Consider the following 27,010-nt stretch of genomic DNA (forward strand, 5'->3'; position numbering starts at 1 on the left):
ATAGTTCTTGGTAGAACTTGCACTCTATTGGCATAGTTTCTGACAACTCAAAGTGATTTCCATATCATAAAGAAGAATTGGCGTTTGATTTTGTGGTGGAAAAAGACATATATGGAGATTTTCCTTCTATAGCTATCCACATTCTGTTTAAAGAATTTTCTGTTCTTAGTGCAGCAAAACTTTAATTTATCTGCATGTGTTTTCCCTCTATGTCTAAAGGAAAGTAAAACCATTTAAAAAAATAAGCAGAAATGTTCAAGTTGTGATCTGTGTTCAGTGAATATTCAACCCAATCTTCTATACTGAGAAGTGAATATGATGATCCAGAAACAAGATTCAGAATCATTCAAGCAAGATTTATCAATGTTCATTAAATGATCCTAAGTAAAGACAGTGAATTCCAATTTGGCAAGGGTTGGGAAAACAGAATTTTCCATTCATTTCACTTAACTGGATATTTCAGTGAAAATTACCTTCCCTGTGAGTTCTGATTGAGAGTTTAGTGGGGTCAAAGTGGGTGGGTTCTTTTTATTTGTCCTTCTATTGGTGTCTGTACTTCAGCAATCTCTTCTATGGATTTCCTCCTATACTTTCATTTCTCCTCTTTTCTGCTCCCCTTTTTCCCCTTCCACTTCCTCTTTCTTCTCTCTTCTCTTCCCCTCTCTTTTTTCTCCTCCTCCTCTTTCTTTCTCTCCCCTCCTCTTCTCTCCTCTTTTCCTTCATCTCCCCTCATTTCCCCTTCTCTGCTCTCTACCACTTTCTTCCTTTACTTTTCTCTCTTTCCTTCTCTTTTTCTCCTATCCTTTTCCTTCATTTCTCTTCTTCTTCTCTCCCCTCCCCTTTGCTCTCTACTTCTTCTCTCTCTCCTCCGCCCTCTCAGTTGTCACAGCTTTTCTCAGCAGGAGCTGTGTGGGCCCTGATGGTGAGTCAATCAGTGAGCTGAGACTGAAGGAAACTGAGAGCCTCTTTTCTCTGCACTTGTTAGGGTACACCTTATTCCTCCTCTGCTGGCCATTTTAGTTGAAGCTATTTCTGTAATCCTTAGCTGTAACCAAAGATATTAGATGGCTTATTAAAAGTAACTTGCATAAGCACATATGCATGTACATACACTTAAGGAAACACACACACAGGTTGGACCGCCAGGACTATTTATGTTTCCAAGGGTGAAGGGCAGAGGCAGAACCTTTTCCAAGTCATAGCTGGCTGAGGTGGTGGGTTAGATGATTTAGCCCAGAGGAGGAGGAAGAAGAAAAGTAGAAGGGAAGGCATCTTTAAATACCAGGTGGCACCAGTTCCTATCAATAAAATGCTACATTTTCACTGAACAAATTGGGCGTTTATTAGATAGTTCTACCACATTTCTGGACAACTCTATGGGGAGGTCTAGTAGAGAAATTATGTCTTGTTTCATAAATATGCTCAGCTTCCCCAAGGATGCAGGGGTTTGGGACTATATATTTTCTGTCTGCACAAAAGTTCTTGTACCGCATTAACAATGATGGACTTAAATGAGGAAAGGTCTGAAACAGAGGCAGAATCTAAGTATAAACCAAAAATTAGAATGGGTCATTATTCTTTTTTTTTTTTTTTTTAAAGAGGGACTCAGGCTCCTCACACCAGATCTCCATCTGAGATGCTGATGTGTTCTGTGGGGAGAGAAGATGGAAGATGGAAAGGGAAGGAGCTGAAGCTAGAGAAAGCATTTCCATTTAAACACAGTCAGATTTATTTGTATAAAGTATAATTAAATGAAACTGACCTGTTGTTTTTGTCATGCTCTCAGAAATGACAGACTGAAGTGGGTGGTGGTGGGCAAGGTGGAGATGGAGGAGGGAGGCGAAAGGAAAGCTTCACCTATGAGTAAGCAAATAAATAAATAAATAATCCAACTAACTCTTCTTTTAAGAAAGCCACATTAAATTGGTGTTGAAAAAGAGAATAATGAATTCCATTTTAAAATGTTCTCCTTTTTTGTAGAGTGAAGTAGAATGTGAGTTCAGAACTCATTTTCCTCATTACAAGGAATTTCTAGTATGGAAAATCCCTCCACAAGTTGCAGTTGAACAACTACTTAGAGAGTATGGTCTGTGGCATTGGGAAATTAAGTGATGTTCATAGGGTCTTGAGCCAGTATATGTCAGAAATAAAACTTGAAAATTAGTCTTCCTGGCTCTATCCACTACATTAAGCTTCCTCTCATTTTGAAAACTAGGCTTGGAAAATGGAACAAAGTGGTCTAGAGCCCCAGACTCTCAGAGAATCAACATTTGAATGACTTCCATCCCAGCCTCAGCCAGAACATCTGATCCAGTTCCCCTAGGATATGTGAAATTCAGAGGATGAACCTTCTCTCCAGTCCAGACTTTATATTTTGTCTTTCTCTCTGAATCTTTCCCACAGCCTGTTTGGCATCTTTTCAGTTTTACTCTTGACCCAAATGTAAAGTCTCTTTGTCCGATTTTGCTGAACCTGAATTGGGTTTTTCTTCTCTTCCCTTCCCCTTCTGAAATATGTTTGAGATTCAAGGCTCCTGATGCTAGTTTTGAGATTTTCAGGCAGGGGCTCCCTAGGATCCATCTGCTGCCTGTGTGAAAACATAGATTTCTCTTGTGATCCAGCTGGAGGAGACTTGCAAATGGCAGTTTAATGGAAACAGCCTCTTAGGGAAATGTGAACAGTTATGGGTGACTAAGAAAAGTGACTAAGACCAAAGTGCTGTAAGGGAATGGGCATTTAAAAAGGAAATCAAGGGCCCTGCACTCTCTACTTTGTGATCATGGGCTCTCCTCCTTTTAACTATTGTAGTCTTCTTAGTTTCTTCATCTTCAAAGTGAAGGAATTAGACTAGATAGCCCCTAATGCCTACTCCATTTCTAACTGAATTCAATAAAATTAAATCCAACAAACATTTTTTATCAATAAAATTTATCTTATTTATTTTTCCTTCACACTTACTTATTTATTTAAACCAAGTAAGAAATTTTATTATATGTTTCTCAATTATACATAAAGATGGTTTTCAACATTCAGTTTTGAAAGGCTTTATATTCCAAAATTATCTTTCTCCTTTCCTAACCTACTCTTTCCCCAAGCCAACAAATAATCTGATATAGTTAAATATGTACAATTCTTTAAAACACATTTCCATATTTATTATGTTGTACAAGAAAAATCAGATCAACAGTGAAAAAACATGAGAAAGAAAAAAACCAAGGTGAAAATACTATGCTTTGATCCATATTCAATCTCTATAGTTCTCTCTCTGAATGTGAATGGCATTTTCCAGCCCAAGTCTATTGGAATTAAATAGACTCATCACAATCCAACAAATATTTAGTTAGTGTCTACTGTGTGCAGAGAATAATGCTAAAGACTGGGAATATAAAAATAAAAAAGTCTCAACCTTCATAGGTTACAAGCTAATGTAGGGGTTTAAAATGTGTATATAAGCAAATATGACCTGAGTAGACTGTGAAAAAGGCAAAGGAAATAGCTGAAGAAAGGATCCTGAAACATTTTGAAGTTGGAGAAAATTAGGGAAGCCTTGATTAAGGAGGTAGCAAGTGAACTGGGACTTGGGAACTCTTTCATGTTTTCAAGGGAAGAAGAATTAACTCTAAATTCTAGTCAAACTGGAATATTAGCTCTCTTCAGTTTTACTATGGCCTTCTCTTGTCTCCATGAATTCCACAAGTCCCTGAAACTCATGCCTATAACCAGAATGGAATAAAGGTGAGGAAACTGGGGTTTTGACTCAAAGTTCACAATTGTAGAGAGTTGAATTTATCTTTAAAAGTATGTGCCAAAATGTTTGTGGCAGCCTTGTTTGTAGTGGCTAGAAGCTGGAAAATGAATGGATGCCCATCAATTGGAGAATGGTTGAGTAAATTGTGGTATATGAACGTTATGGAATATTATTGTTCTGTAAGGAATGACCAGCAGGATGAATACAGAGAGGACTGGCGAGACTTACATGAACTGATGCTAAGTGAAATGAGCAGAACTAGGAGACCATTATATACCTCAACAACGATACTATATGAGGATGTATTCTAATGGAAGTGGATCTCTTTGATAAAGAGAGCTAATTCAGTTTCAATTGATCAAGGATGGACAAAAGCAGCTACACCCAGAGAAAGAACACTGGGAAATGAATATAAACTGCTTGCATTTTTGTTTTTCTTCCTAGGTTATTTATACCTTCTGAATCCAATTCTCCCTGTGCAACAAGAGAACTGTTTGGTTCTGCACACATATATTGTATCTAGGATATACTGTAACCTATTCAACATGTAAAGGACTGCTTGCCATCTGGGGGAGGGGGATGGAGGGAGAGAGAGAGGGGAAAAATCAGAACAGAAGTGAGTGCAAGGGATAATGCTGTAAAAAATTATCCTGGCATAGGTTCTGTCAATAAAAAGTTATTTAAAAAAAAAGTTTGTTACTTGAGGCATATTTTCAGAAGTACACCTTGAAATGAACATTTAAATGGACTTCTAAGAGCAAATTTGGTAAGGGAAGGAACTCTGGAACACTTCAATGATGCTGTTGGGAAGCTGCCACAAGTGGCAGCGGAAGAGAGAAGGGCGGGTATTAGAGAGAAAGGAGGAATCTTACCATCTGGCAGTTTCCTGACAACTATTTATTCTTGTTAACCATGCACTAATCTCAGTTATGTCTCTAATGTTAACTGAAAATATATATATATTACCAGTGCCCATTTCAGTTCTGCTGTTGGTTGTTTTAGTCATGTTCAAATCTTTGTGACTTCATTTAGGGTTTTCTTGGCAAAGATACTGGTATGGTTTGCCATTTCTTTCTCCAACTCATTTTATAGATAAGGAACTGAGGTACCAAGAGTTAAGTGATTTAGTGTGATTAAGTGATTTGGATAAAAGCTGGTATCTGAGGTTAGATGTGAATTCAGGAACTTTTGATTCCAGGGGCAGTGCTCCATCCAATGTACCTCCCCACTGCCACTTCAATTTTATATTCTGGATCAAAAATTCAATAGCCCCATCCTAGTTACAGTCTGATCACAGTCATGGATATAGAATCTGTGGAATGTATTCAAAACAGAAAAGGCTAGAATGAGATTAGCAGCAAGTCATCTCTTTGAGATGGAGCTTAGAGTGCATTCAACACAAAAAGTATGTATTCAGTTCTCTCTCACAAGGCATTGTGCCAGGCAATACAAATAGAAAAATGAAATAGTCTTTCCCCTCAAGATCTTACATTCTATTGAAGGGAAATGAAATAGTCTTTCCCCTTAAGATCTTACATTCTATTGAGGGGAAAAAGTGTGAAATAAGTCCCTCAGAGCTATAGTCAGATTGTGAAAGGCTTTAAATTCTAAAGAGTTTTAATTGTAACTTGTAAACCAAAAGAAAACATTGAAAGTCCTTGATCATTGTGATTGGAATGTTTTTGAACATAGACAAATTATTGGAGCAACAATGTGAAGTAGAATCTAAGTTCCAAACAGGGCTCTGGAGAGCAAAAAGGAGGTGTTTGGGTTTTGTCTTTGTAATCCCAGCCTCTTCCACAATGCCTTACAGAGAGTACAGACTTGGGGGAGGAAGTAAGGGTACCAGTTAGGAGCTGATTACCACAGTCCAGGAAAGAAGTGGTCCCTTACTGCATCCAGGATAATCTCCAGGCACCGTGATTTATATCTTGCCCCTGGACCAACAAAGCTCCAAAAGAGAAAGTGAGGCTGGTGACTCTTTGTACAATTCATCCTCATTTAAATCCAATTCACTTTCATGCCATAGTATCACCTCTCAAATGATGGTTCACAGCCGTGGGTCTACTGAACACCAAATACCTAGCTAGGGATATGGAGCAATAAAATCTCTTGGAATCTTTTGTTCTTGTTTCTCATATGTTTAAAAAAAAAATCATCCTATCTGATTGATAACACCTTGCTTTAAAAAATTCTGTCTCCTTACTGGGATGAAAAGATTTCTTGGCTTCTTCCTTATTTCTCTTTTATAATTTATAATCTTGTAATTTGTGCCTGCTAGGTGGGCCCCAAATTTTCAGTATATAAAACTCTCCTGTACTACTTCTAATTTGCTAGACTTCCTTTATAGACTAGCCTGTCAGCTATGTCATAAATAAATTCTTTGTGACTTTAAGAGAATCTCATAATTCTTTTAAACTATGAACCATGACTCTCATGTACTTCACTGATGTCATGGCCCTCTTTGAGAAGAAAGGACAAACAATAGCAACAGACGAGGCATTGAATAAAAATCTCAGTAAGAGTAGAATGGAGGAGATGGATGAAAAAGATACTTCAGAGTTAGAAAAGACAAAGCTTGATAACTGATTAAATATGGAAGATAAAGGAAAGAAAAGATCAAAAAAAGACTTCAAGGTTTGGATCAAGGGTTCTCTCCTCTGGAACCTAATCCATCTTTAACTGGTTGATCTTTCTATAGTGATGCCCTTCTAGTATCTTAATATCAACACCTCCAAATTTTAATTCTTCACCTTTCCTAAAATCGAATCTAGCCCTCTTCACAATTTATTTCAAATGATGGCACCACCATTGTTCTTAGTCACTAAACCTCCAAGCCAAGTTCTTAATCTAAGTTCTTAACCTTTGGGTTTGGGGGCTGGGGGGAGGGGAGGCGGCGGGAGGGAGAGGGAGAGATTTGCAAACCTTTTTATAAACTGGCCAAACCTGTGGTCCTTTTCTTATATTTTAAAATGCACAAAATAAAACAATAGGATCCAAAGAGACTGATCTCTAAATGGATTTGAAGAGATACTGGACAGGGTCATTCAGATGTGAGTGTCTGAGTGTGTGATTGTGTGTGTGTGTGTGTGTGTGTGTGTGTGTGTGTATTTTGGTCCAGATTACCGCCAATAAATCAGATCTCCAGATCTGTAAATTACAATCTTGAGATTTGTCTGAGACAATTGAAGCTCCAAGTATAGATAGAATCACCAAGAATGAGAGTGGTAGAGGCAGAAATAAAGAAAACTGAGAATGAAAACCTGAGAGACAGCCACACTGTCTCACTCAAAACACTCAAGGTGACTGAGGGAAGACTAGATGACTAAAAAAGGAACAAAGAGAGACCAGTGTCCTGAAGCCTGCTCTGATTTAGAACACTATGATCTAATTTAGTGTCTCAGATAGAATCATATTTATGAAGCAACAAAAGACACCATGAGATGCCCAACACAACAAATTCTCTAACTTATATTTTAAAATCCCTCAGGAGAAGGCAGAAAAAAAAATAGATTTCCCAAGAGAAGAAGAAGGATGTTTTTGACAGTAGGCATGGAAAGAAGGGGGTGGTTTAGAAGTTCACAATTGCATAAATCAACTTGGAGGATAAACAGTAGTTTCCCCCAAATACCAGAGGGTTTGATCATAAAATTTTCCACCTCCCACTCAGCAGGGGCAGTCGTCAGACAGGAAACCCAAGGATCCCAGAAACAAGACTTCCAAGCATCATTCTTTGTGTCATTCCCAAGTGTGAGCTGAGCCCACACTTCCCAGATGTTTGGTTTTGGAACATACGTGCTGGCAGTGTCTCAAAGGACTTTCTTGTACCTCCTATGCTTAGGGAACCAGAGCGGAAGTGAATGCTATATCACTTAAGTTAGTCCTTCTTTCCCCAAACTAATGCAAATGATTGACAAACCAGATCCAATAAAGAGGAAGCAAATCCTTCTATTGAAACACAGACACCTCTGGGGAAAATCATCTCACGCATATTATGTGAGGTCTAGGAGGACAAGAATGGAAGGGGATAAAAATCCTGTCGATGTCAGTTCACAAGTATTTGTTAATAACTTGCTTTGTGCTAGGAACTCTGCTAAGTGCTGGGGATAGAAATAACAAGCAAAAATAAAGATAATCCTTTTCCTCAAGAAGCTTACATTCTAATGAAAGAACATTAAATAGGGAGAAGGAACAAAGGTGAAAGTACTGCCTTGAATTCAAGCAGGGTGGTGAAGTCCAGAGAATTAGAAGCAGAGTCAACTTGGATCATTTCCAAAAATGGAGGTCTTCAGAGGAACTTCAGTAACAGAGAAAGGGGGCACAAGAGTCAGAGGGATCTTCCACAATGAGAAAGCAGCTGAAGTACATTGGCAGAGTGATGTGTTTGAGATTCAGCACCAAATGCTGAGATTGAGGAGAGCAATTGGCCCCCGATATTGGGATTGGGGCCCCAATGTTGGATTCAGTCATGTGAAAAATTCACAATGGCCATTCTCTTTGCCAAAAAGGAGATTTATTTTTGAGAAGACAAAATGATGAAATACCATAAGACACCAGGTGTGGTAAATATGAAATAGATTTGAGAGAGCATACCATTTGCAAGGAAAGTGGTTTTTAACAATTAACAATGGAAAAGACAAGTTGTCTAGGGGAACTCATAATTAACTAGGAGAAAGGAAATATGCCATGAGATGGGAGGATGCCATTAACTGGCAGGCTAAATCCACAGAGGAGTTTAGCACCCTAAAAGAGTTAGTTAGCTGTAAGGAGAAAGACACCTTGAGGCATGAGGAAGGGGATAGGAAGAAAGACACCTTGAGTCAGAATGCTTTGGTGGGGTTAACCCAAAAGGGAGTCAGCAAAGATGGTGTGAACCATGGACAGATTTGTAGGGGCAGGGGGAGAGTTGATATAACTTGGCTTTCTGAGAGAGAATAAGGTGGGGTTACCCATGACATCCCCAAGACTTGGAACTATAAAGCTGAACTCAGTGCCTTTCCCAATTTGTAATCTTATCACTGCTTCAGCTTTCTGCCAGCCCTGCTTAGTGATCCAGGACCTCTTCAAAAGTTGAGAAATTGAGAGTCATAGCCAAGAAGAGGAATGAAAGATGACTGGCCAAAGATCCTCCTCAAAGTGGAGGAATTTAGAGGAATTCACCAGTGGATTTGAAGGGATGTTGGATCACTTAGGAATATATGTGGTGGTGGGAGGTGGTAGTGGGGGAGGGAATGGGTATTTTGACCTAGATCAAGACGAGCAGCTCCAGGTATAAACATTTCCCCCAACAAAGCATATCTGAAATTAATCTTAGAATTTTACTTGGGACTTCTCATTCAGTAATGTCCGACTCTTCATGGCCTTATGAATTATACTGTCCATGGGATTTTATTGGCAAAGATAATGAAGTGTTTTGCCATTTTCTTCTCTAGAGAATTAAAACAGACAGAGGTTAAGTGGCTTGCCAGGGGTCACAGATTTACTAAATGTCCCAGGCCAGCTTTGAACTGATATCTTCCTGACTCCAGATCCAGAGCTTTATCCAGGGGGCCTACCTCTTGTTTTGGATACTAAAATATATCAGCAGCAGAACTTGAACTCACTTCTTTCTGCTTTCAAGGCCAGCCTTCTCCACTCATTATATTATATAGTCAGAAGCAAATGGTAATAATAATGATGATCATGATAGTAATCCGATAATACTTTAGGTTTAAAAAGAACTTTTACAAATATTACTTTATCCTCCCAACAATCCTAGGAGATAATTGCTAGTGGTGTGATTGACCCCAGGAAATAATGACCTTAGAAATGTAGTCCTTGGGGATGATGTGATGCAGGCTTCAAATTGTCTTGTTTTAGGAATGCTGTAATTCTGCCTTTAGAGGATATTGTCTTAGTTTATATTTTGTGGCCTAGATGCAGACTCCAGAAGAAAACTGGTAGCTCTGTTTTCTTAATTTACATTTTAATGGCCAGAATGAGTAACAATCTTAAGATGAGATGCCTAACCTAACCCTTAGCCCCAGCTCAAACTCTAAGCCATAAAATCCCCATGTCAATGATATCCCAGAGCTAAAGAGGAACAATAGTAAGGTGAGATGCTTAACCTAATCATCCCCAACTCCGCCTTTAAGATCAGTGACATGAAGCTTCTGGTTTTCTTTCTCTTTTTCCTATAAAAATACCTGACCATCCGTCACTTTTTCCAACTCTCTTTTGCAACTTAACCCACTATCAAGGGTGTTATAATAATAAAATCTTTGCCTCTTGATTTGGAGATGGTCTAAGTCAAGAAATTCTTTTGAGATACCTCATAACACTGGTCTGGAACCCCAATATTTTGAGGCTCCAACTCCTGAATCCCAATACTATTATTATTTCCATTTTACAGATAAGTAATCTGAAGCCAATAGGATAAGTTAATTACTCAGATCACACATCTAGGAAATATCTGAAGCAGAATAAACATTATTCTGTCACTGAACACGGACATTTTATTTTCTTTGAAACATTCTTTAGTGACAGAGTAGGCATTTAGTGAAGTACATTGAAGCCCCTTTTAGACATTCCAACACATATATTGAAGAGAATAAAATTATTATGTATAGTACATTCTCAAATAATGTTATTATATATTATATATAAGAACTGGAAGTTAGACTGGAAACAAAAGAGCCAATTATTTTTGTGCCACACTGAAAACTGGGACCAGAGCCTTTAGCCGCAGCCCCTAGAAAAATCTCTGCCCTTCTCTTTGTCAACTTGTCCTTCTTCAAATCACCACACAAACCTTGCTTCCCAAGCTGCTCAGTGCTTCTGTTCACTTGTTTCTTTCAGTCATTCCATAAACTACCAAGTGGAATTCATATGTGTATCATTTCTTTGGGTGGTGGTAGTGTTGTGTGTGTGTTGTGTGTGTATGTGTGTGAGTGGGTAGGGATGTTGAATATGTGATTTTATGTATTTTAACCTATGGATTGCTTTTTCCCCCTTTGTAACATTAACAGTCATTTTGGAATTTGTGATCTGCAAGGCAGTCACCAGCATTCAAGAGCATCCGAGAAAACCTGAAATTCCCTTATATTGGTGTTTTTCAGTTTTTTCTGACTTCATGACCCCATTTGGTGTTTTCTTGGCAAAGATACTGAAGTGGTTTGCCATGTCTTTCTTCAACTCATTTTACAGATGAGGAACTGAGGCAAACAGGATTAAGCAACTTGCTCAGTGTCACACAGCTAGTAAGTGTCTGAAGTCGGATTTGAACTAATGAAAATGAATCTTCCTGATTTCAGGTTCAATGTTGTGTGCACTATAGCGCCACTTAGCAGACTTTAAGTCCTTATTTCAAATTCAATGTCCTATCAATCTCTTTCTGTTCCAGTCTGATCTTGGTCTCTTTCTCTCTCTTGGACACATCCTGAGAGTATTTATTAAAAGTCAAAAATATTTGCCCAAGTTCATTGGGAAGGATACATACCAAACTAAATAACAGAGCAACCAAGTAAAGATGGAAAAAGAACTCAACAGACTAGAGATTTGGGGCCAAATTTAATGAGATAAAATGTAACAGGGATAAACTTAGTCTTATATCAGAGGTTTAAAAAAAATCATCTTCCCAAAAGATGGGAAAAATATGGTTCATCTGAAAAAGGTCTAGAGGGACTAATGGGTCTAAGATCCAATGGATCACAAACATCATATAAATCATCAATGTTTTAGGACAGCCAAAACACTGATGTGGTCCTAGGGAGAAGGAGGAGATAGTCAAGAGAAATACTTAGTGTCATGAAGAGGAGTGGACTGAATAAAATTTTAGGCGTGAAGTCAGAAAAACATGAGGTTTGAATTCAGCTTTAGATATTTACTATTTACATAACCCTGAACAAGCCACTTAACCTTTCATTTGTCATTGTTGTTGAGTCATATCTGATTCTTTCCATTTGAGGTTTTCTTGGCAGTGATATTGGACTGGTTTGCCATTTCTTTCTCCAGCTCATTTTTTACAGATGAGGAATTGAGGCAATCAGGGTGAAGTGACTTGCCCAGGGTCACATTGCTAGTAAGTGTCAGAGACCAGATTTTAACTCAGGAAGATGAGTTTTCCTGACTCCAGGGTAAACATTGTATCATATGACCTAGTTGGCCCAACCTTTTATTTAGCCCTGGTCAAAACACATCCAAAGTACTGTGGTTGGTTCTGGGTACCAAATTTTAAAAGGACATTGCTAAGCTGGAAAGTGTTCAGAGGGGGCAACTACAATAATGAAGAGCCCTGAGTCTGTGTCATAGGAAGATCAATTGAAGGACCTGCTGATGCGTAACTTGGAGAAGAACAGGACACAAGCAGCATGGGATATCTGTTTTCAATTGGCTGAAGAGTTGTCTTATGGAAGAAAGTTTAGATTTCTTCTCCTTGCTATGAGAGTGATAAACTTAGAGTCTTGAGTAGAATTCACAAAGAGAAAAAGTTAAACATGATATTAGGAGAAACTGATTCAAAGGGAAATGAGCTGCTAAGTTCCCCCACAATGGAGGTCTTCAAGTGGAGGCTGGATGACCTCCTCTTGGATATGTCATGAGACTCCTTTGGGTATGGAATTTACTACATAGTATCTGAGGTCCCTTTTAAATCCAGAATTCTTTCTTTACCATGACCTATGGGCCAGCACTTGATCCTAAAGTCCTACTTTAGCCCAAGAATTCACACCCTGGAATTCACATATTCACACAGCCTCTCCCTTTTTAGGTTCCTCCTAAAATGTCCATTTAAAAATGGCACCCATCCATCAACTAGAGAATGGCTGAATAAATTGTGGTAATGAATGTTATGGAATATTATTGTTATATAATAAATGACCAGTAGGATGATTTCAGAAAGGCCTGGAAAGACTTACATGAACTAATGCCAAGTATTCCTGATATCATTTAAAACTCAGCTCAGATACCACCATTAAATGAGGTCTTTCTCCCTAAAGAGACTTACATGAACTGATGCTAAATGAAGTAAGTAGAACAAGAGAACATTGCATAGGGCAACAAGAAGATTATGTGATGATCAATTCTGATGGACATAGCTGTTTTCAACAATGAGATGATTAGGTCAATTCCAATGGTTTTGTGATGGAGAGAGCCATCTGCACCCAGAGAGAAGACTTGTGGGAACTGAGTGTGGATCACAACATAGTATTTTCATCTTTTTTGTTGTTTGCTTGCTTTTTGTTTTCTTTCTCATTTTTTCCCTTTTTATCTGATTTTTCTTGTGCAGCCTGATAATTGTAGAAATATATATAGAAAAATTGCATGTATTATTTGCTGTCTAAGGGAGGGGTGGAGGAAGGGAGGGTGAAAAAAATTTAGAACACGGGGTTTTGCAAGGGTGAATGTTGAAAATTGTCTATGCATGTATTTTGAAAATTAAAAAGCTAAAAAAAAAAAAAAAGAGGCCTTTCTGGATTCACCCACTGGTGCTTCCCATGGGCATCCAGAAGACAATATTAAACAGGTCCAAACACAAAAATGCTCTGTTCCAATAGCAAGCCCTGCTTCTAACATTGATCTTGTTTAATCTTATGATGCTTCTTTGCACTCCCTGTCTTAGCTTATTTTCCCAGATAGAACAAGAGAATGGGCAGGTCCAGAGATGATGGAATATTAAATTTGGAAGAGAGGCAACATTAGGCAAATGCAAATATTTCATTAGTACAAATTTGAATTGAAAGATGAATTTTCTCTGCAGTCTGAATCAGCAAAATATGAACATTTGTGGAGGTGAAAAAACAACATTTGTGTTAAGTTGAATGAGATGATCTAGGAAAAAAACCCAACCATATTCATTCTTGGCTTTTCATCTCTAACTTACAAAAAAAAGATAGAAAGAAAGAAAAGGTACCATCTGTTCTATAATGGAGAATAAAATTAAAATCTAAAAATCACTTTCTCTTCTATCTAACATACTTTTTGCCTTCTCCTCCCACTCCCTTTCTACTGTTTGCCAGCTAGGTAGAGTTCTAAGTAAAGAGAGCTCTGGACCCAGACTCAGGAAGGAGTTCAAATTGAGCCATACAAACTCACTGTGTAACCCTATGTATGTCACTTAATCTCTATCTGCCTCAAGTTCTTAATTTATGTTTGTTATGCAGGCATTTTAGTCATATCCAACTCTCCCTGACTCTATTTGGGGTTTCCTTGGAAAAGATACTGAAGTGATTTGCTATTTCCTTCTCCAATTCATTTTACATTTGAGGGAAACTGAGGCCAACAAGGTTAAATGATCTGCCTAGGATCATAATTGTAGTACGTGTCTGAGGCTGGTCTTCCTTTCTATCCACCGCCCCACGTTAAAATAGAAATAATAGCAGCACCAACCTCCTGGTGTTGTTGTGAGGATAAATTAAGTAATATTTATAAATCAGTTTCCAAACCTGAAAGCACTATGTAAACCCTAGCTTCATAGGCAAATATGATTAAAGAAATCAAAAGAGATGATTGTATAGTTGGGACCTACTACTGCCTAGTGGATAGGAACATCCTTTCATCAAATCATAAAGCAGTTTTATGGAAAAGGGGACTTACTGGCCTCTTGACATAATTTTGGCCAATCTTGGACACCAAAAAAATCTGTCTGTTTCTAAAGCCCCATCTTAGGAAGGAAAGTATTATAGTTAATAGAACACTAAATCTACAATCAGAAAGACAGAAGTTCAAAACCTGCCTCAGATAATTTACTAGCTTTGTGACTCTAGGCAAATCACGTAATCTCTCATACATAACTTGTTTTTTTTTTTCTTTCAAAAAGCCCTTCCAGATCTGTTCTTGCTATCAACTAGAAATGATCTTCTCCACAGAAATAAAAGGAGAAAAAGCAAAAGTAAGTGTAACATGGACAAACTGGTTTGTGAGAATCACTCCTTGGAGTGTGCATTGATAATCCCTGCCTAGTTCCAGTCTATCTCATGGAAGTTTGGAGAAAAGGAGCCTACTCCCAGTCAGGAACAAATGGCTCAGGAACTTGTACTGAGCAATAATGAAGAGTCCCTTAATTGGCTACTGAGCCAGAAGAACTGATTGCTTAAGAGCTTGGAAATGAGATGAGAAAGGTCAATCTATATACAATACATAAATACTTGTCACACCTTAATTTGTATCAGTTATATGTGTCTTCATGTTCTCATCTACTATACCAGAAGTTCCTGGAAGACATGCCTTCTGTTTTATTCATCTTCAAGTTCCACAAGACCCTTAGTATATATTAAAAGCTAAATATTTGTTTTGCTACATGAAAGCCATTAAAATTGCTTATGGAGCAACTAAGTGGGGTAGTGCATAGAGTGCTGAGTCTGTGATCAGGAATTCTCATCTTTCTGAGTTCAAATCCCACCTCAGATACTTATTAGTTATGGGACCCTGGACCATTTTTCTCATCCGTCAAGTGAATTGGAGAAGTAAAAGACAAACTAGTCTAGTATCTTTGCCAAGAAAACCCTAAAATGAGGTCACAAAGAGTTGGACATAACTGAAGCAGCTGAACACAACAATACTTGCTCATATATTTCGGCAGGATACTTAGACCTGTAGGTATTTTGATGGGTTGTTGTCCCTTGTTCTCAAAGAAGACCAAAATAACATTACTATGTTAGAGGAGAGTTATAATGTGCCTGTGTCTGATCAGACACTAGAACAATGAGGTCAATACAACAGCTCTGTAGACTTTCATTTTGGTAGTCAGTTTAATATCTCTCCTTCCCCACATTTTCCTCTGGAGCCTCCCAAACCCTAAGATAATTCTGGCAATGTATGTGTCAACCTCATTATCAATTTGGACACTCCTAGAAAGTATACTGTCAAGGTAAGAGAATTTATACATAGCATTCAAAATTTCACCATTTATTGTAACTGATGATTCCATATATGGTACCTTAGGTACTTCTTCATTGTAAGAGTAAGTAAACTTATGCTTTAGATTTAATTATCTATGCACCACATAGCTAAAAACAGAAACATTTATTAGGAAACCTGTAAGATTCAAATCCTTGTGCAATGCTTCCTAAAGGCTATCCAGAAGACTAGAAACTCTGAGACACTGTACTGTCATGCAACCTTCTTAAACTTCTAAAACTTCTTAAACTGTGGGTATGGGATAAACTGAGTGAAGACTTCTCATAAGGATGTGACTGTGGCTTAAAACTGCAATAACAAGTTGAGCTAGTGCTAAAAAGTTGCAGGTATTCATTTGTCTTGAATGAACATTCCCCTCCTGTTTCCCCCAACTCTTGATTGGCATTTAAGTACTGATTTTAAAGGCAATTTATTCTTTTGTTTCTAAAATAGATTTCCATGTTTAAAATGTAAGCCCAGACTCCCCCAAACAATGTGAGAAAAAGTCATTGACCTCTGGTTAATATAATCTTGTGCTTTTCAGTTTTTGCTTTGTGCAAAACCTTGTCGGATGGGATTTGCCCTTTCTTGAAACATCATAATAAACCTCATTTTGCTTTCTTACTCTGATAGTCTCTGATTATTTTTGTGATTGTTACCGTCTCATACAGTTTGGGAGCTTGTTCTAGGATATTTCCTGTTTGTGAGGGATCTCTTCTGTACCAAATCCTTGTGCAGGTGCCCTTCAGAGACTTTTCCAGTAGTCTTTGGACTCTGCTTGGGAACTCTTGCTCCCATTGATGAGGTTTGACGCAGGACAGAAAGTTGTGGGCAGCCCTTCTGGTCGGCCCGCAGGTCCTTCATAAAAGAATTTGTCAACCTGAAAAGTTAGACTGGCAAAAGAAGTTTATTGTTGGAACTGAGAAGCCAGCCTTTGCTAGGAAGGCTGACCTCCTCAGAGACAAGGTAAAGTTCCTAGCAGAGAAATCCTGACAGAGTGGTACAGAGGGATGTGGTCCTGTTAGGAAAATAGGTAAGAGAGATAAAGAGGGATTAACACTGAAAAGAGAATGTTCTCTCAGCCAGCAGAGAATCCTAGTAGCTGAGCAAGCTACTTTAAGCCTTTTGCAAGGAATGAGCCCCAAGTTGCTCCTTTTTATAATGTGAAACTTTGGCTAGGGGAGGTAGGTGCAGTTTGAGTTGAAATCAGACAAAATCTACGAATTGAATAGAAATTTTCCATTTGAATGAGTATACCTGGACTAATCTCCAACTCAATAGAGGTCTATAGAAAATGTAGATCTCCAGCTTGGGCTAAGTAGGAGTGGTCTTGAATTCAACTAGTCCCACCAAGATAAACAGAATGAAACCTCTTTATCTTGATTCCCTAGGACAGGTCTCTCAGGGGAGAGGTTCTCCTAAGGTTCAAGGAGTTTCTCAAGTGTTACCCCCAAAGTCAGAGAGAAAGACAGTTTCAGTGTTCCTCCATCACCATCGCATGAACTTCTGAAGACAGACACTTGGCGATAGCAAAATAGAAGCAGGCTAGCAAAGATAGAGGATTAATTTGGCCCAGGAGATAAGCCAGCTAAGAAAAGTTTGAAATCAGTCAGGTAAGTTGTGCACAATTCTGGTAAGGCAAACAACTGATAAACTGGGGGGAGAGACTCTGAGTGCTTAAATCCTAAAAGGATTGTCCCTCTGCCAAGATTTAGTGAGCCACCTAGGTGACTGGGATTGGGATTGGGAGAATTTAGGCAATTAAAGTTCATAATAGACTCCTAGTTCCCTTTGATATTGGGAAAAATCCTAATCAGAGTCTATAAGTGTTGTGTGAAAGTTCCCTTTTGATGTCCTGACCTAATTTCCCCCATTGTCCTATTTAGTTACTCTGCCTCAGGTTATAACCTTTCCCTCTTAATGTTTGATGAGATAAAGGTCTACCTCAGTTGCTTTGCCCCAAAACTCCAGGCTATAATCATTCCCTCTTAAATGGTTGATGAGATAAAGGTTTTATATCTTTAGGTTATAATCATTCCTTCTTAATGTTTGACAGGATAAAGGTTTATCCATTTTAGATGTCATTAGAATATCAGTAACCTCTCCAGTACCTCCCCCATTAAGCCACTGTTCTTGTTATCCTATAAAAAGCTTGCTCTATGATACTTAGTGCTGGGTTCTTTGAGATGATAGTCTCCTCCAGCTCTGGAACCAAACTTGGATCCATTGGTCCCAGTATCTCTCTCCATTTAATAAACTATTGAATTGGTCTCTAATCTCTGTCTCGCTCAGTTTCTCCAACATTACATAAGGATTCTTCTATTTTCCTTTGGTAAGATCGGGTGAGTGCTCCATTTAAGAGGACAAGAAACTGAATCCTGGAAAAGGAACAATCTAGCTAGCTCTCTTATCTAGTGTATAGGGATTAAATACTATTATTATTTTGTTTGGGTAGATGCTCGCTGAGAGGAACTGTCCATCTCCCAAGGGCTGGGTATAAATTCAAAGGAGCCATCAAAACCTGGCCCATCAGCTCCTAAAATTTCAGCCTCAGAACTCCCCTCCTCACTTGTACTCCAAGATGGGGTCAGGAATGTGAATAGGAACTAGATTGATTTAGAAAAATCAGTTTGTGTTTTTGTGTGCGTGAACCTATGTTTTATCTTCTGTGTTTCAGTCAGTCCCATTACAAAGGAAAGGATCTAGCTATTTGGGATTTAAAAGTGCTTATTTTGTACATAATTGGACATGCTTTTAGCTAGAGAGAGAGGAAAGACTATTTCTGAAATAGGGAAAGCTTAACTGTCACACCAAAAAGAAAATAACTGACCTAAGGAGATTTTTTGTGGACCTAAAATTGGCCAATTTGGGTCTGAAGAAATAGTAAGTTACAGAACTGCTAAAACATTTTGGCAGATTCTGGGGTTTTGAGACTATTTAAAGTTGCTTGGCACTCCCAGTCAGCTAGGTTAAGTTAGTGTTTTTATAAGTCTAATTTTCATGACTAAAAGCCTTCTGAGGGCCAGAACTTGAGGGTTACAGAAAAATTGCATAAGGAAAAAAAAATCCACCCTCTCTGGGATTTTCCAAATTTTTCAGGTTTATGGAATCTGTTCTGGGTCCAAATTTCTCAGACCCTCTCCTCCAGGGTCCTAAACTCCACCAAATTCTTAAAGCCCTGGAGATGAGCTGAAAGAGCAGTTTTCTAACCCCTTAAATTTTGGGACTATGTGTATTTAAATTGGAATTCTGATTCTGAAATTGTGTGAGATAATTATTATTAATTAGTGTATGCTAAAATTGTGAGCTTTTTTATTCTGGTATAAGATTTTTGGAAATATGTGTGCATTAATATTGAAGTATTGTTACTAGAAATTTAAATCTGTATTTGATTTAATTTTAAGTTAAACATTTTGGTTCTCTGGTAATTTACCTAAGAGGTCACATGTGTGTATCTTCTAATTAGATGAAATATATTTAAGTACTATTTTGCTTTCTAAATTGTAGATTGGGGAACTTGTAAAAATTAAATGAGCTATGCTTTAAAATTTTGTCAGCTCTGTTGGATATATGGTATAAATTTGGTGAAATTGGGTCCAAAATTATTTATGTATTACCTGTATTCTGAATCTTGAGGTTTTCCCTTTAACAAAGAAGTAAAAGAAAAAAAAATTGGCGTATAGTAATATGTATAATTGCGGAACAAATTGTATTTGTGTAATATGTCTGAAGATAAATAAGAGGATATTAAGGAGATATCCCTCTGGAAGGAGGGAACCTGGCTCCAAAATAAATATTCAGGTTAGGTTTTAATAAAATAACACCTGTGAGGATGGATGGAAGCTTTCCCCTGATCTCTTCTGTTTTAAGAGGAATTAGTGAAATAAAATAAGAACAGATTGTACTAAATATGGGTTGACAGAGACTATTGATTCTGATAAAAGGAATAATGGGAAGAGATTGAAAATTGAGTGGCAATCCCATACATCTGGTCATCTCCCTTCACCAGGAAAAGTGGAAAGAATATATATCAGATTCTTAAAAAACAGGTTAATAAATTGATGTTGGAGACTAAATTGCCTTGGACCAAATGTATGCCTATTGTTTTGTTAAAGAATTAGAACTGTCCCCAAAAGTAATCTGGGACTCTCCCCATATGAGATTGATTTATTTTATTTGGGAGGAGAAAGAGAAAAATGCTTTTTTGAAGCAAAGGATAAAGTTTTTAAGAAATTACATGTTGGCAGAGTCCTCATCTCTTTTAGTCTGTAGGAAGTAAGGATTGCTAACCCAGACAAAACCTTTAGATGTGTAGTTCCACGAGAATGGATGATTACTAAGTTCTGGAAGAAGCAGAGTGGGAAGAACCTTACTAGATGTTATAGATGATTGAGACTGCAGTCTGGAGGCTGAGAACACCAGGCTTAAAGGACCTGTGGAGGAACTTCAGGAATGGATTGTTAAGGATAATTTATAACCTCTAAAATTGACTTTGCAATTTGGAAAATTTTGGTGGGAGGTGAGAATGTCTATGTTTAGAGAAATTTTAACAATATTGGTATTGTATCTGTTGTTTATATTTCCAGAAAAGTTTATAGGGATTTCTCAATTGGAGGAAGTTGAATTAACTTTTTTGTAGGATGAAGAAGGTATTAATGATAATTCTGATAGGGTTCTTTAATATGAAATTAGGACAGTATATTCTATATTCTATGTGAGTTTTAATTGATTGCATTGAGTCATTTTAAAGTCGTTCCCATTATTTAAAGAGATTCTGAGAATAGTGGTTTATATCGTTGTCCCTTTGAACATGATAAGTATCTGAACATGTTTTGATATAGATTGGTCATTGAGTATCTTAAAGCAAAATGATTTGTTTAATATTGAATTTAAAACCATCTATTTATAGATGAAGATAAGTTGTGAACTTTCTAGGATGAATCTCTTACTGTTATCAATGTAAGATTATGGTCAATACTTATTTAGGATATGTGATCCTAGAGAGCTAACTTCACCTAAAGCTTTGATTAATGAAACCTGCTATTTGAAATAAAATCTCTTGGAACTGTAGCTGATATTATTTGGAGTTTTGAATTCAGGTATGATTGTCTGATGAACCATCAAGCCCGTAATCCACCACCTGAAAGGAATATGCCACAAACTACTCAAAGGAATGTGATCCTGAATTGTTACAGTTGGAGGTGAGTATCTGGGCAAGAGTTGGGAGGATAACCTTGACCTCTGCTTAAGGTGGGATCTTTCTGACTTGGTTTCCTAGTGTTTTTTTTTTTTTTTTTTTTTTTAATAAAAACCCATCTGATTATTCCTGAGTCTGACTAAGGTAAAATTGTTGTAGAATTAGCTAAAGCTGCTTTATCCTGTCATGTATGTGCTCTCAGGCTGAGGCCTGAAGGAACAGTTTTTTATTATAATCATGTTTCTTCTTTTTTCTCTTATAGCAAATTTCTATAATCAGGGTAAGTATTCAGTAAAAGCTATAAGCACAATTCAAGTATGTAAGATCTTGTAGTTTTCTATTTGAAAATATGTGGTCATTATATCCTAAGTAAGTATTTGCCTAGTCATCTATCTGTTGCTAGATGCATATATGTCTATTTCTTTTAGCATTTTTGTTGTTGCTGACTTTTGCAACAGGAATTGTTATTTGTGAAAGGTTATTTACTCCAATTACTAGGGACACAAATGGCTGGGATGATAGAAGGCCCCCAGATGGGAATTAGGGATACAGAACCCCAATTTGTCTGAATAGACTCATTAGACTCCAGACCATGGTCAACCAGAACACAAAAGCACTGGATTTGTTAGCAGACTAAGCCAATTAAACTTGAGAAGCAGTACTCCAGTATAGATTGGTGTTAGACTTTTTATTGGTTGATAATAATGGGTAAGTAGTGAAGGAAATTACCTAAGACATCAGAAAATTGGCCCATGTCCCATTCGAGACATAGTCTTGATTTACTTCTTGGTGGTCTTGGTCTAGTGGAAACAGGTCTTTGGGTTCCTGCTGATAGCTTTAAATAGAGTCATACTACTCTGTGTCTGCTTCCCTCTTGTCATACAGCTTTACTGTATCACAGACATTACTGGTCAGGATGACAAAACTGAACAGTTTGGAGAGGGAGGTCCAGTTAAGACATGGATGGACACCAGTAGAGAAAAAGAACAAATCAGATCCAGAGGGATTGGAAACAAAGGAGATGTTTGGGTAAATGTATCAAGCCTGATGTGAGAAGTCTTCAAAGGTTAATGAATAAAGAGGAGGAACTGAACAGGATAAACTGAGTAAAGAAAGACTTCTCATAACGGTGTGGCTTCAAACTGTGCCCTAATTATGACTTTGAGACTTTGCAATAACAAATTGAGCTATAGCTAACAAGTTGCAGGTGTTTGATTGTCTTGAATGAAGATGCCTCTGGTTTTCCCCAATCCTTAATTAGCATTTAAATACTTCTTTTAAATGCAATTTATTCTTTACTTCTGGGATAGATTTCCATGTTTAGAATATAAGCTTGGACTCCTGCAAACAATGGGAGAGAAGGTCAAGGGGGTGGGGGAGAGCTCTGCTCAATATAATCTTGTGTTTTGCAGTTTGTGCTTTTCACTTCTTCACTGACAAACACCTTCTCAGATAGGAGTTGCCCTTTCTCCCAAAATTGTAATAAATCCTATTTTGCTTTTCTTATTCTGAGTCTCTGATTGTTTTTGTGGTTTCGACTGTCTCACACATATAGGTCACAAAACTGAATGTGAAGAGCATAAAAAATTTGGCCATAGTAAAAGGTATCAACTATTCCACCAAGATTTATTTTTTTATGTAAAAATAAAGCAATCCATCTCATTAATGTGTAAATTTGCTTTCATCTTTAATAAGTAGTAAAATTATACATATACCAAAGAATTGTTTTAAAATAAATTTCTTTATGATTTATTATTGGTAAATGTTTGATTTGTTTATCTATTTTATATAACTATAAAATAGGGGTAATGTAAAAATTTCTCAGGCAAAAAAGGGTCACAAGTGAAAAAGGTTTGAATCTTGCCTCATATACTTACTAACCATGTGATTTTGGGCTGGTCACTTATCCCCTCCTTTCTTCCTTCATTTGTAAAATGAGGGGATTTGATCTTGGAGGTGATAAGGAGCCCCTGGAGTTTACTAAATAGTCAGTCTGTTGTAGTTGGATCTTTGCTTTAGGAAAATCACTTTGGTGGCTGAGTAACCAATGGACTGGGTGGAAAGAGACTTTGTGCCAGACAGAACCACCAGTGGCTATTGCAATAGTCCAGTTGTAAGGTGATGAAGGTGGTAGCAGTGTCAGAGGAGGTGGGAGTGGGGTGAGGAATATTGGCAGATATTCCAAGGCTTTAGGAGACACAAACCCCTGCCCCACTGACCAGACCAGACTCCATATGAAGAGAAGATGGACATTGTTAAGTATTATAGGATCCTTTTAAAATGTCCTTTCTAAACTATGGCTAAATAAACCTTTTGTAGTTGTTAAAGAACATTTCATTTCCATACAAAAAATCTGAATATATCAAATTCAGTCCGTTACAAGCCTAAGGTCATCTTAGTTTGCTGGCAGCCACAATGAAATGTTGAAACATCTTGAACTTGCAGTTCATAAAAGTATCTGGGTGCTTTTCACATCTCCTAAATTTGCACAAATTAAAAAAAAATTAATGTTGGAGTATACACTTGCTCCATCAAATTGTATCTTCTTTGCCTGAACCTGAATTGTACTCCATTAGGTTATCTATAATGCCCATTCTATGGTCTGCACACTACCCTCACACCTAAATTTAATAACAGGCATCATCATCAACAACAAAACGCTTTAGACTAAAATGATTCAAGAAAAGTCTGGCAGAATAATGTGAAGTAGTTATTTTAGTCCTTCTTCAGTTCATGTTTTATATTGTAAATTTTATGCAGCTACTGAAAAACTGGTAACTATATAATGTTAAGAGACTTAGCATATTCTCCCTAAAATGTTGGGTGGATTTTCTGTGCAAGATTTAGAGGAGGACACAGACGAGTCCCCTAGCATGAGATGAAAAGAAAAGGATAAGTTGCCATCTATATCACTGGATGGAACACTCAATCAGTGAGACCACAAATATATTAAAACTTATTAATAATTGATGATAATTATTATTTGTTGTGGTCTGTGACGCCATTCAGGATTTTCTTGGCAAAGAAGTACCTTGCCATTCAGTATTGGCAATGGCTTCTGTTCTGCAGAATGCATAGTTTTCCTTCTTTGGTTCTTGTAAGAAGCATGGAAATAGACATTGGAAAAGAGAAAAACAGTGAATTAAAGGTAGATGTTTGAACAAGAAGAATTTCAGAAGCCATTGCCGATACTGATCTCAACTTCTTTCTAGCAAAAACTGAAGAATCTTCACTAAGCAATGAAATAAAGGTATGTTTTCTTATTGATCTCATGTTGAAATTATTCCATAAGATCGTTAATTGACAGTTTATTCAATATACCTTTCTGTCAGGAATTTGTTCTTTTGTGGTAGAAAGAACACCAGGTAAGAGGGTACTTGGGTGTTAGATTAAATAAGTCATTTTCCTTCTATGAATCTCCCAATAAAGTTAATCTGTGTGACCTCTGATTTGCAATCTCTAGCAATCAGTAAGGAAATATTAATTAGTATAAAATGCTTGTATTTTAGATATTAATATGAATCCTTTTCCTCTTTGAACTAACATTTCCTACTTCCCTTTTAGAAGCAGTCTATACCAAAACAACCTCAGAACTAAAAAAGGTTTTGAAAATAATTTGGTCCAATGTTCTCATTTTATAAATGAGGAAATTAAGGTAAAGCGATTTGTCTAAGGTCTAAAAGTTGGCAGATCTAGAGCAGTGTTCAACTTCCATAAGTACTTATAAATTTCATATTTTGTCCAAGCAGGAAATAACCAGATTCTGTCAATATTTTTGCACATTGTCATAATAATCATAGGATTTTTCCTTTTACTAAAGACAACATATAATCATGTCACATAATAGAAGCACAAACAGAGCTTTGATTCATTGAATTACTCATCATTTCCTCTATGCTGCTGAGTCATTAGCCCTCCCCATGGCTCGTGTTAAAACAATATGGTCAGACTGACACTTTAGGAAAATTGCTCTCGCAGTTAAGTAGAGGATGGATTGTAGTGGAGAAAATGTGGGAGCAGGGAGATTAATTAGAAGGCTATTATAATAGTCTGGGCAAAAGGTGGTGAAGCTCTGAAGTGGGGTCATGGCTATATATAGAGAAAAAGAAAGATGGGAAAAATTAGGAAGAAATGATTTATTGTTTAGTGATTTTTTTCAGTCATGTCTGACTCTTCGTGACCCCATTTGGGGTTTTCTTGGCAATGACACTAGAGTGATTTGTCATTTCTTTCTCCAGCTCATTTTGTAGATGAAGAAACTGAGGCAAACAGGATTAAGTGACTTGTTCAGAGTCACTTATCTAGTAAGTTTCTGAAGCTGGATTTGAACTCAGGAAGGTGAGTCTTTCTGACCCTAGGCCTGGCATTCTATCTAATTTAGGAGATTACATAGGTGAAGTAAGAGAAAAGGGATGGCAGATCACACCAAGATTTTGAACTTGAGTGACTAGGAAGATGATAGTGCCCTTGACACTTGATAATAAATGAGTTCAGAAGCAGAATGAGTTAATGAGTTTGGCAGGAAAAGATAATGAGTTCTATTTTGGATACATTGAATTTTAGATGTCCTATGTGATATCCAGTACAAAACATCCAATAAGAAGTTTGTAATAGGGGACTCAGTAAAGAGACTGGGACTGAATAGAAAGGCCTAGAAATCATCTGCATCCAGATAATAATTGAATCCATATGAGTCGATAAGGTCCCTAACAGAGAAATAGAGAATAGAGAGTAAAGAAAAAGAAGACCCAGAACAAAGTCTTGGAGTACACTTGTAGTGGGTTTGACAAGGATTAAGATCAAACAAAGGAGACTGAGAAAGAACAATCAGACAGGTTACAGGAGAAAGAAGAGAAAGCAGGGACATGAAAAAGCAGAGAGGAACATTCAGGGGGTGAGGAGTATTTAACTATGTCAAATGTTACAAAGAGGTCAAGACAGATGAGGATTGAGAAAAGTATTGACAAATCCTTCTTGCCTGCAGGGTACAAGGGTAACTTGATTTCAGGAAGATATTTCATCAGTACTTTTGATGAGGTACAATAAGTCATAAAGGTGAAGAGTCATCCAAAATGAATTCATAGGTCCAACTCATCTTTCAGATCAAGGGACAAAGCTATATTATAATAATGTTATAAATTCCTAATAAACTCACAATTAACTTTAAGGGAAAGAACCCAGAGCAAGGTACACTAGACTAAGCTAATTGTGTGCAGCAATAAATCAACTGGTGATCATGGTCATCCTGTTTTACAAGATAGGCTAGAGAGTTGATGTGTACAGCTTAACCCCAAATTCTATAAGATAACAATGGGTATTAGTATAGGATATCTCTGTCTGTCCATGATAATGTCAGTACAAGATAATTCTACAGGGTCAACTTGCTTCTCACTGGGATACTGGGATAACTTAGTTAGATATTGGATTGCTATTAGGGGCATGGTCCTTTTTTGGAGTTTGTTCACCCCTTCATTTTGATTTAGAAAGGACCTCACAAGTCATCTGATCCAATGTTTTCATCTCACAGATGAGGAAACTGAGGCCTAAAAAATGAAATTAGTCTTTATAAGAACATTACATTAAGTAGAGTATTACAGACCCTGGCATACTGAATGTGTTTAATAAATGTTTCTCTCCCCCTTGCCTCCACATCTGCCCCCTACACTCAACATTGTCTTCATATGGACCTCTCCTGCCTTTTGAGAGGTTAAAAATAGAAAAAACTATGCTATGGTTCTTGCTTAATTCATTTCAACAATCATTTCTTATACTCCCATTCTGTGCAAGGCACTATTTAGGTACTAAAGAAGTTGGTGAGACATAGCTTTGAGTGTTTTAGATAAAACTAGATGTAAAAGGTGAGAATTCCAATGAGATTTACTCCTAATCTGCATGCAAATTTAAAGGGAGTTTTATATTAAAGTATCTTCAGGATCAAATATAAACTTCTCGGCTTTTTAATTTTTAATTTATGGAATAAAACAAGCATTGCCATAACATTGCATAATTTTAAAAATGATTGCACATGAACCTGCAAGTCAATTGTGTGCAACTTACTATTTTAAAAATATATAATAAAGTTATCGTGTATATTTCTTTTTTTCCTTCCCCTCTCCAAGATGGCTACTGTTAGCCATTTGGCATTTAAAACTCTTTACAACCTAGCCTTTTGCTATCCTTCCTGTATTTTT

The 27,010-nt window shown here is 37.2% G+C and overlaps 1 long non-coding RNA gene across 1 annotated transcript in view; it reads right to left on the reverse strand.

Annotated features, from left to right (window-relative positions):
* Positions 1-636: 636 nt before the first annotated feature.
* Positions 637-27,010, reverse strand: part of LOC127550700 (uncharacterized) — a 49,584-nt gene continuing 23,210 nt past the window's right edge. Inside the window, exon 2 of the long non-coding RNA XR_007950933.1 lies at positions 637-1,857. This is a non-coding gene — a long non-coding RNA (uncharacterized LOC127550700). The remainder of the gene's footprint in view (positions 1,858-27,010) is intronic.

This window comes from Antechinus flavipes, chromosome 1, assembly GCF_016432865.1.
Source record: "Antechinus flavipes isolate AdamAnt ecotype Samford, QLD, Australia chromosome 1, AdamAnt_v2, whole genome shotgun sequence".
Classification (NCBI taxonomy): domain Eukaryota; kingdom Metazoa; phylum Chordata; class Mammalia; order Dasyuromorphia; family Dasyuridae; genus Antechinus; species Antechinus flavipes.